At 46.1% G+C, this 11,672-nt stretch overlaps 1 protein-coding gene across 1 annotated transcript in view; it reads left to right on the plus strand.

Annotated features, from left to right (window-relative positions):
- Positions 1–11,672, plus strand: part of LOC309333214 (steroidogenic factor 1-like) — a gene marked incomplete at both ends in the record, with an annotated part of 48,077 nt that overhangs the window by 22,890 nt on the left and 13,515 nt on the right. The gene's annotated exons all lie outside the window — the stretch shown is intronic.

The following is an 11,672-nucleotide window of genomic DNA, read 5'->3' on the forward strand; positions in this document are numbered from 1 at the left end:
GTTGGTGCTAAGGGGCAAATCTGATTATTTTTTATGTTGATGGTTTCTTGCTTTTTTTTGTTGCTTTTGAGGGAAAGCGGGGTGGTTACCTGTTTCATTGCATTTCATGCAATTTGTAAAACTACTCCACACTGAACATTTTTTCAATTTCCCCAAAATTTCTATTTTTTCTGGAAAAAACAGGGGGAGGGGAACATTTTTTTCTCATGGCATCAAAATTTCTGGAATATTTACATCTCTCCTGATACCATCATGAATGTACAATGACCAGTTTTGGAACTTCGTTTGCTTCCAAGATCTGTGGCTAGTTTCCTGATGGAAGCCTTCTTCCCTGGGGATCTTGGTCACCTTCCCCTGCACACATTTCAAGTTGTCAACATCCTTCTTAAATTGTGGCACCCAGAACTGGACACAAGACTCCAGGTGGGATCTGTCCAAGGCAGAATAGAGCAATACTATGACTTCCAATGATTGGGACACTAGACTTCTGTTGACGCAACATAGCATTGCATTACAGTCGTACCTTGGTTGTTGAACAGAATCTGTTCCGGGAGTCCATTCAACTTCTGAAAATGTTCGACAACCAAGGCGTGACTTCTGATTGGCTGCAAGAGCATCCTGCACTCAATCAGAAGCTGCAGAAGCCACGTCAGACGTTCGGCTTCCAAAGAACATTCGAAAGCTGGAACACACACTTCCGGGTTTGCAGTGTTCGGGAGCCAAAACGGATGAGTACCAAGGCATTCGACAACCAAGGTACGCCTGTCCCCCCCCCCCCGTTTTTTTTCTTTTTGCTGCTGCTGCATCACACTGTTGACTCATGACAGGTTTGTGGTCTATTTATTTATTTATTTATTTATTTATTTATTTATTTATTGTGAATATATAGCAAAATACACCAGAAAAATTTAAAAAACCAGTAATAATAATAGCAAAATTTGTTGTTGTTTAGTCGTGTCCGACTCTTCGTGACCCCATGGACCAGAGCACGCCAGGCACTCCTGTCTTCCTCTGCCTCCCGCAGTTTGGTCAAACTCATGTTCGTAGCTTCGAGAACACTATCCAACCATCTCGTCCTCTGTCGTCCCCTTCTCCTTTTGCCCTCCATCTTTCCCAACATCAGGGTCTTTTCCAGGGACTTTTCTCTTCTCATGAGGTGGTCAAAGTCTTGGAGCCTCAGCTTCAGGATCTGTCCTTCCAGTGAGCACTCAGGGCTGATTTCCTTAAGAATGGATAGGTTTTGATCTTCTTGCAGTCCATGGGACTCTCAAGAGTCTCCTCCAGCACCATAATTCAAAAGCATCAATTCTTCGGTGGTCAGTCTTCTTTATGGTCCAGCTCTCACTTCCATACGTCACTACTGGGAAAACCATAGCTTTCCCAGCAAAATAGCAAAATACACCAGAACAATGAAAAAACAGTAATAATAATATACCCCCGCTTCTTATAGCAATGTGAATACAGGAACAACAATGCGATGTTTCAGCAGCAATATTATCTGATACTAAAACTGAAAGTTATGATACATTTACAGCTCCATCTGGATGGGCTCATTTTGTTGATTTGCCTATAGATTTGTGGCGGAGGTTGGCTGGGGCAGGTGGGGACAGCCTTTCCACTGTGGAGTTTGTGCTTAACTTATGTGGATGGTTTTTGTATCTAGTTGAGCTAAACCTAGATGAAACCACCCATTTCCCTTGGAATGCCAAGTAATAGGGGGAATCTCCACTCCAATTAACTATAAGGGAGAGAATACTTTTTGTCTGCATTTTGATGAAAAAGTACCCAGTTCACAAAATTTGAACCAATAACAGTATCCTTCAGAAGGATATTGAGAAGCTGGAACGGGGACAGAGGAGGGCGACCAATGATAACGGTTCTTGAGACCCAGACTTAAAATGAATGTTTGAGGGATTTGGTGATGTTTAGTCTGGAGAAGAGGAGACTGAAGTGGCCATATTCAGATATCTGAAGGGCTGTCACATGGAAGATAGAGCAAGCTGCTCCAGAGGGCAGGGACCAAACTATCAGATTCAAGTTACAAGAAAGGAGATTCTGCCTAAACATTAGGGAAGAATTTTCTGACTGTAAGAGCTATCCAACAGTGGAACAGATTTCCTCAGAAGGTGTGGACTCTCCTTGGAGGTTTTTAAGCAGAAGTTGGATGGGCATCAGTCATGGATTCTTTAGCTGAGATTCCTGCATTGCAGGGGGTTGGACTAGATGACCCTTGGGGTTCCTTCCAACCCTACAAATCTGTGATTCTAAGTGAGTTGAAGCACAATTATCTTTCAAAATTTGTACTTCTCTGAATTAAGTAATGCGGTTCTCCATCCAGTGTGTACAAGAATGCATACATTAGGAGGAAGTGTGCCTAAAAAGGCATGCATTAGTAAAATTAGATATAGAAATGCATTCTGTTGGGGGAAACTGATTGCAGGAATGTTTTAAGTTCATCAAAGGTGCATCTAAAAATAGTGTTTGTTAGGTGAAATTCACAATTAAATGCTGATGAATTTTCATGAGGATTTCTTATTTTTTACTTGTGGAAATGTGGAAAGCTGAATTTAATATTAGAAAAACAAGAAACTGAAATTGACAGATTCCTCTCATTAGTCCTAGCCAACATGGCTAGAGGTCCGCAGCGACGGGAGTTGTAGTCAGATAACATCCATTGGCAAGGCTGTGCAAGGAGCAAAGTTAGTTCTTTGCATTTTTTGCTTTCTTTTAGGTAGGGTTAAATGTCCTGCACACCCACTTCTTGGGACTGAGAAGGAGAAGGAGAAAGTTGCAAGCCTGTTGTGCTGAACTGACATCTAGGCAGGCAATTAAACAACATCTTGTTTTCCTGATGATCTTGGTGGTGGTAGGGGGAGGGGATAGGTCAGTCACTGTGACATCTGAAGGGTGTTAACCTCTTATTAACCCCTTCAATTTGTGAAAGGTTTTGATTGTCATCTCCTGGCCCAGCTTTGTCCCTTCCCAATTGTTGAGGGGACACATCCAATCTTCACCAAATAATTGTGCCCTCTGCAACTCTCCCCCCCCCCCCGCGCTGCAGTGGCTGCATCCATAGCAGCCTCTCAGAGAGACTTGTGGACATGTTTCATTTTGAGTGAGGCTGCTGGATCAGGCCAGTGGTCCACTGAGTCCACCATCCTGCTCTCAGAGCAGCCAGTCAGATGCCTAGGATGGGAAACTTTGGAGGCTGAGCAGAGCCATCCTGGCTAGAAGCCATTGACAGCCCTCTCTTCCTCCTCCATGAATTTGCCCGGGCCTCTTTTCAAGCCATCCAAGTGGGTGGCCATCACTGCCTCCCGTGGCAGGGAGTTCCATAGTTTAACTTTTCTTTTCTTTTCTTCCAATATCTTCCAATATTCAACTTCATTGGAATTCCTCCACACCATGTGTAATTTTACAAGCTTCTGTCATGACGCTTCTGACTTGCCTTTTCTCTATAAACTAAAAAGTCTCCAAAGTTACAACCTTTCTTCATAGGCAAGTCACTCCATCCAATCTATCATTTGAGTTGCCCTTTTCTGCACCTTTTCCACCTTGTGGTTGGCATCCATCTGTCTCGAGAAGGCAAGCTGCTTCTTTTTAGCAGCACCAAAGTGACCTCCCTGGGATGCAAACCCAGGCAGTGTGTCTGGAGGTTCTGGGCTGCCCAGATGATACTCTCAGCCTGCTTCCAAAGGAGAGCAGAGCAAGACGTTTGGCACCAGCTTGGCTGCAGGAGTTGCCAGAAGGAGGCGTGCAAGGCGCCACACTCCACATTTGTGTCGGGTTTGCTCCTTAGCCTTTTTTCCTCCCAAAGGTATCTTGCAAGGCAGCAGATGTTTAAGATCAGTTTTCTTTCTTCTAGATGGGCTCCCTTCCCAGGTGGACAAGCCCCACCTACCCCTCACTTTCCTCTGCAGCGCAGGCAGAAACTGCCTTCTTGACCCGCTCTTGGTCTCATCTGTTCAATGCGTGAGAACCTTGTCTTCGCATGCAGGGGAAGTTCCTAACTCACTGAGGGTTTGAAACCCATTAGCTCCCCTCACCTGATTTAGCCAGCCAGCCGAAGCCATTGCTGCTGGCCTTGTGGCTCCTGTCTCATGCTGACAGCTTCTGGGAGCCACAGTTGAGAGCTGAGTGCAGGGTGGGGACCAAAGGGGGATGGACTACCTCAGACGGAGCATCATGTGTTCTCCCCACCTGAGGTACTGCCCCTCCCCTAACATGCCATACACCCCAACTCTACACTGTCCATTTTTAAGATGAGGCAACCAGTATTCCAGGTGCATAGCGGCAGTATGGTACTGGCAGTTTTATTTTCACTCTTATTCCTAATGATCCTTGGCATGGAATATACGTAGCTCTCTCTCCCTCCCTCCCCCCTCTATCTCTCTCTCTCTCTCTCTCTCTCTCACACACACACACACTGCAAACAGCAGGCTGAGCACCTGCAGACATTTCGGCAGCTTGGAGATCAGGTGCTTGGGAAAGCCTCTGCCTCTCCTCTGCCTTTCCCCCTTTTTGTGGCCGTTCTCAATGGTGCAGAAGCAAGGGCAGTGAAAGCAGTTGGCAGCCCCAAGCTCCACAGGGCTCTCCTTGGTTTGGGAGCAGAGGCAATGGGTGACCTGTGCAACGCCCAAATTCAGCACCCCTCCGCCTCCTCAACATAGTTGCAGTGTCCCCAACGGTGCTCTGCGCCCATCTCAACTGAACTGGTCCCGCTCCCCTAAACCTGCCTCTGGCGGAGGCTGCACGTCTTCCAACACACACAGACCCCGCCCTCCTTTGGAGGCAAAACTGGTGTGTTCAAAACCCTCCTGGTGACTTGCATGGAAGAATTTGGCTTGAGATTTTCAAATCTTGTGGAGTTCTTGATTCATGGATAGGAGGGCTATTGACATCTACGTGCCACGATGGCTCTGCCCTGCCTCCACAGTTGGAGGCAGGAACGCTTCTGAATGCCAGTTGCTGGAAATCACAGGAGGGGACAGAGGGCTGCTGTGACTGAATCCTGCTTGTTGGTTTACCAATAGATGCACCTGGTTGTCCACTGAGAGCTGGATGCCAGACTGCATGGGCCCCTTTGGCCTGAACAAGCAGGGCTCTTCTTGTGTCCTTGGCCTGTTCCACTTGCAGTTCAAGGCACCCATTTCCTCTGTACTCTCTGAACTCTGCAGCACCCTTGTTACACAAGCCAGGCACGTTACCCAGACCTTGAAACAATTTGCACCTCTAAATAGCTACTTGGGACCAGTGCTCTTTGTGTTGGAGTGCTGTGCACCAAAGGTCATCGGTCAGAGTGACATGGACTTGTAGGTGTCTCTCACCCCCCCAGCCTAATTCCTCTTGGAAAGCTTTGATGCCAGAAAAGATACTTTCTGTAACTACCAAGGAGTTAATTGTCAGCTTCAAGCAGTGGAGTTCTAGCCCACATTGCATCCTGCTGTTATGAAGGTTTCCAAAGACAATTAAAAGCCCTTCTCCTTTCCCCACTAGCCCACACACACACACACACACGGATTATACCTCTTTTTGGCTGTGAACCGAGGTTCATTGCCTAACACCATCAAGCAGCGGGCTCCAGTAGCATCATGTTTTGATTGGTGTGAGCTGTCTCTGCTTAGGTCTCCTGGATGAGATGAAGGTCCTTAAAGCAAACTCTCAGTTTGCATGTGCAAAGAGGTGATCTCATGACAAAAAGAGACTGTGGGAATTGCACTTTGTTCATGTTCATTTCTTCCTTGTTTGCACCATGCACACACTTTGAAACAGGTATTACTTTGTTTGCACTCTGTGGGCTGGAAGAGATAGTGCTTTGCTTTCACCCTTGTAGGACAGGGAGGGAAGAGGAGACTCCTGGCAAGGTTGAAAGAGAAAGTGGTAGTCTCTGAGGTCTGGGTTGGCTGGCTGCAGATTCAACCGCTGCCCTTGGGGCCCGTCTGCCTAGACTCGTGCTCAGTTGCTCATCTGCAAAATGGCAACAATGGGGGCCTATTTCCCCTCTAGGTTTGTTAGGTGGGCAGGCGTAATTAACGTCTTTGCAAATAAGGAGCACGAAGAAGAAGAAGAAGAGGAGGAGAAGGAGTTTGGGTTTGATATCCCACTTTATTACTACCCGAAGGAGTCTCAAAGCGGCTAACATTCTCCTCTCCCTTCCTCCCCCACAACAAACACTCTGTGAGGTGAGTGGGGCTGAGAGACTTCAGGGAAGTGTGACTGGCCCAAGGTCACCCAGCAGCTGCATGTGGAGGAGCAGAGACACAAACCCCGTTCATCAGATTACCAGTCCACCACTCTTTTTTCTTTCTTTCTTTCTTTGCATCCTGACTGCATTTTATTAAAGGATGTATTTTATCATTTTGGATCTCTCACCTGCAGGCATTTCTAAAGCATGCCTCAGGAAATGTGAACTTACCGTAGAAAGCAAAGGAACCCCCTATATTGAGAATGCCAAAAAACCAAAAAGTTTTGTGAATGAACTTAGAGCCAGTTCTGTATTTCAATATATTTAATCATTTGAAATACACATTATCTTTAGGACCCACATCCAGACCCCAAACACATACTGCTCTTAACCACTACACCACACTGGCCCTCTGCTAGCAACAGGAACTGCTTGGGTGGGGCAGCTCCTGGGATTATGCATTGGCTGAGGCAGGAATGTTGAGTCTTGGAAGTCTCCTGCAACTCCACCTCCCATTCCCTGAGTAATCTTTCTCTTGGCTCCTGCTTTATTGCCACTCTCTGCTGGGGAATCCCGGTGTCCTCTGCTTCCCTAGTTCCACACCCATCTTTTTTCTATTATAAGTGCCTTGCACAATGGGTGCAGAAGCCAGAGCTCTCGGGAGGAAGCGTAGGGCTGTGTGTGTGCATCTTCACAGTCCATGAAATGCTCTGCTCACTTTTGCCAACACTGTTGTTATGGAATTGAAATGGAGGAAACTGGCAAAGGAGTTGATTTTAGATTATTGTTAAAGCTAGGTAACTTCCCTGAGCTGTCAAGTCGAAAGGATATATTTATGCATAATATTTGTAACATTTAACAACTTGAAAGATGTGCCCCCCCCCGTAATTTCCACAACACTGTCTGTTGGAAAAACGCCCCCAGGAAGGGTGCCACTCTCTGGCTGGAAATTGCCCTCAGTCCAGAGAGACGGGTAATAAGCGACCCCTCCATCCTGAGAGTAGCACACTCGTCTTCTGGTATCCCATCACAGAAGAAAGAAACAGTCAGCAGTCTACACACTACTTTATTTACAGACTGTACACACAGCTCTCATCCAACATGTCTGCTCTCCTGAGCAGCAAGCTCTGAAGTACGACTCAACACCCGCTTCACTCAGAAGCGAAAGTAACTCTCCAGTTACATGAGAACAAACAGAGACTTCCTGTCTCACGCTCACAGACATCACATGATGTCAACAATCATTGTGCTGCTCCTCGCAGCTAGTGAGATATAAAAATCCCAACACTGTCAAGGTGTCTGTTGCAGGAGAGTAGCAACATTTTGAGGAAGCAGGTGGACTGAGGGGAGCTTGAAAGAGGGTCAAGGTAGCAAGTAGCACTCTTTTGTGGGGCAGAGGGAGAAATGAGGGAATGGCATAATGTAACTTTGTCCAAACTGACACTGCCCAGAGCTTTTGGGACTATGACAAGCTTGATTGGGAGTCAGTTTTACTTTCTCTGCTGGATTTTGGATTTTGCTGTGGTATTTTTGACTGTCCTGTGTTTCAGCTGAACCCTTTCCCCCCCAATAAATTTTTATTATTTTCTTTACACATTCTTTCTTTCAATACATTAATCAACATATAAACATTTTTGCTCTGCCGAGCTTATGACTTCCCTCCCTCCCTTCATTTGGTATCCCTTATCAAATCCATTTGCGTATTTTATCTTTTCACATCTATCATCTACATTGTAGGAGTTACTTCAGTCTTGCTAGTGTCTTTAGATTTATACAGCTGTCCTTTAAATATAGGTACAATAAATTTACTCCAATTTTCCTGGAATCTCTGATCGTCCTGATCCCGAATCCTTCCGGTCAGTTTGGCTAACTCCGCATAGTCTGTCATCTTCGCCTGCCACTCTGCAGTGGTAGGAACTTCTTGTGATTTCCAATTTTGGGCCAACAAAGTCCTTGCAGCAGCTGTGGCATACATGAATAATCTTTGATCTTTTATCTTACAGGTAATCTCCTTTCCCATCAAGCCAAGTAGAAAAGCCTCTGGCTTTTTGGGGAAGGTATATTTTACTATCTTCTTAAGTTCATTATAAATCGACTCCCAAAATGGCTTCACTTTATCACACGTCCACCACATATGGTAATATTCTCCATCCACTCAGCTGAACCCTTTCGGGGGGTTGGAATAAACTTTTTATTCTGCTTTGCCCAGAGAACTATACAATGAGACAATTCACAGTTATCTAAGTACGTACACTAAACTAATAATAAACTGCCCTGCTTACTGAACTGTTCCTTTTTTTTGGGGGGGGGGAGGTGCCCCCTGACACTCACCCGTACATCCTCAGTTTCACTTCTGCCTCCTAGACTGAAGACTGTTCTCTGTGGGTGGTGTCCCTGGAGAAGCTGAACCCCTGGCTTGGCTGTGCTGGCAGCCGCCTCGGGCAGCGGGGATGCCAGGATTTGCTTTGCATTTGAGGGCGTGTTTGTGATGACCTGTCCTCCTCATGGAGGCATCTGGGTACTTATGGGCAATCTTGCTATACTTCGTGCTGTATGTCCTCACTGAAACGTTTGCAGGTACAAACTGCTTCCTTTCCAATCAGTGCCTGTCCCATAACTTCCTGCTGAAATCCTGCAACATTGCATACCACAAATGTTCCTATTTGCTTATTTGTTTGTTTTGTCCCACTTTTGTTGAGCTATAACACAAGAGATGCCCCTCCAGGTGTCAAAAATATGGGAACTTTGGGAGAACTTTGTCCAGAACAAATCCACCACTAATGAGCTATTACTATTGCAGAAGACACCTGACAGTGTGTGTGTGTGTGTGTGTGTGTGTGTGTGTGTGTGTGTGTCCATCCCTGGTTTGGAGAGGCCCCAAAGTGTTTTTTGGGGAGTTTCATGTATTCAAAGCACATCTTGCAAGTCTTGACAGAGGAAGGGCCACAGCTCCGGGGGTAGAGCACCTGCTTTGCATGCAGAAGTTCTCTGGTTCAATCCCCAATAGCCTCATCTTGAGGTAGGGCTGGGGTCACCCCCTTCCTGAGACCCTGGAGAGCCACGGCTGCTGGAGGTGCACGTACTGTGTCTTGGAGGGCAAAATGTATCGACAGCAGCCTCCTGAGAGACGCTGGCCTTTTTGTGTGCAAACAACGGGGTGGTTTTCCCTCCCTCCCTCAGGGATGTTGGACGGGGGATGTGCCCAGCAAGACACTGTGTTGAGAACTGGGCGAGATGCTTGGCCCAGGAAGGGACTCAGATAAGAGTGCAGATGAGCCAAGCAGCTATTGTTGCTCTCCCGCTGTGGGCTGTGTTTGCTTTGCAGCTGGGTGGTGGGTGGTGGGGTCTCCAAAGCCAGCCTTGCTGAGCTACCCCCAAAAACTGTCCCTGGAGCTCGAGGAGGAGGTAGGGAGGCTGAAACAATTCGTTGCACTTCCCTCCTTCTTTCCTGCCTTCCTTCCAAGGGAACCTTAAAGGCCAAGAAATTTATTGCTGCGACTCCAGCTCACTCTGCCAGATGCCTGAATTGAAATCTTAGTTGGGGGAAACGGTATGGTGGGAGCAGAATGGCAAGGAGATGCAAGAATTAGTCAGTGACACTTCCGCTTGAGGCGCCATGGAAGATGGCTGACAATACCATCGCTCCAGCTCCCACGAGGTAATTAGATGCTGAGATGGGAGTAATCAGCCTCCAAATTCTTCCTGGTGTAAGGGAAGATGCAGTCTCATCCGCGGATGCCCAATAAACTACCCCCAAGTTCGTAAAGAAGGAGGGGGTGGGGGCACTGGATGGAAAGCCCCCAAGGGAGTTCGGTGCGAGCGCACCAAGTTCCACTTCTTAAGATGAAAAATTGGATTTAAATTTTGGACATGTTTCAAGTGAGGAGGGGGAAATTAATCTGCCAATTAAGCCAGCCACTGAGGTGCCAAGAGTGATGTAGAGGAAGAAAGAATAACATCTAAGAATAACATCTAAGAATAACATCTAAGTTGGTATGTTGGAACGGAATGGAAAAGGAGGGGGGGTAAAGCCTTTTTTACTATGATTTATTACAATACCTGACAAATCCCCTCCCCCCCCCCAAGAACTGTTTACATTATTTACAGCAAGTGAGATTGGAAAATATAAACTGTGTGGAAATAACAATACTATATAATTAAAGCTTTGTTTGTTGAATTGCTTGGAAGAAGATAAAAGACCCTCCAAATATTGATATTAGAAAGAAGCAGGATCTTGTTAGCCGCTGGAGAGACTTAAAAAAACTTTGGACGGATTATGAGAAGGGTGGTGAGATGCATTATTTAAATGAGATCCGCCATTATGGGATAAGACCGAGCTGCAGAGATAAATAGTCATAGGGGGAGGTGAGCTCTTAATTTGTTATTATATCTGCACTTGAAGTCCGATTTGGCAAATCTCCCCTGGAAAAGCTAATGTTTGATGCAACCGGTCTGGGAAAATTAATGAGCAAATGCCTAGATTTGATTTCATCGGAACTGAGAGAAGATGGCGTCTGCCAGCAGCGAAATGACTTTTGGATTGATTTGGCATAAACACCAGCGTGTGAGGAGATACTGTAACAATAGGAGAGTCAAGTACACAAAATTCACACAGAAACATATCATTGCTTACTTCATCTCGTCTGTGGAAACAACTCAGAGGCCATGAAAGAAGGAAGGTTAACAACAGGAAGATTTAAAGGAACTATTGGAAACTCAAGGCAGCAGAGATATGAGATGATCAGAGCCCCCCCACCAACTTGAAGCATGGGAAGTCCCAATAAAAATTTATAATTTGGCAGAATATTTGGACTATATGATATGTATTTGTATAATTTGGAATCTTTAATGTGATTTGATTGGATTGTTAAAATGGAAAATTTAATAAAAAATGATTAAAAAAAAGAATTAGTCAGTGACAATTAAGGCTTAAATATATGTTCAACTGGCACACCTTTAACCTTTTACAGTAGCAGGTTGGTGATAATTGACCTAGAAGCCACTGAAGGACACTTTGCATTTGCCCCGTGGAGTTATGGCAGGGCTGGCTCCAGGTTTAAGTGGGGCCCATGTGTTTGCTGGTGGGTGGCCTTCTCCATTGGTGGCCCAGGTGGGCTTACCTGACTGTGGGGACCAGCCTTCTAAGCACCTCTGGTTCTTAGGTGCTTTTAAAAGATCCCAGAATGGTGTTAGGTCAGGTGCTGTGCACAATTTTTTAAAAAAGTGGCTGTATGTAGCCACAAGGCACCCATCAGTGTGTCTGGCTGGGGGCAGGGGGGAATTACAGGGTGCATGGTAGGCAGGCATCCTCAGTAGGTCTTGCTGAAGTCCTGGGGCCCTGCCTATAAAGTAAGAAAAGAGTCCTTACATCAGATGCATAGCCCTGTTGCCTCTCGTTTAACTGATCTGTAACACCTAGCAGGACCTGGACCTGGAAAGGGCCCCAGCTCAGTGGCAGAACATCTGCTCTGCATGCTGAAGGTCATGC

The sequence above is a fragment of the Podarcis erhardii genome (genome assembly GCF_964252035.2).
Source record: "Podarcis erhardii genome assembly, chromosome: W".
Lineage (NCBI taxonomy): Eukaryota > Metazoa > Chordata > Lepidosauria > Squamata > Lacertidae > Podarcis > Podarcis erhardii.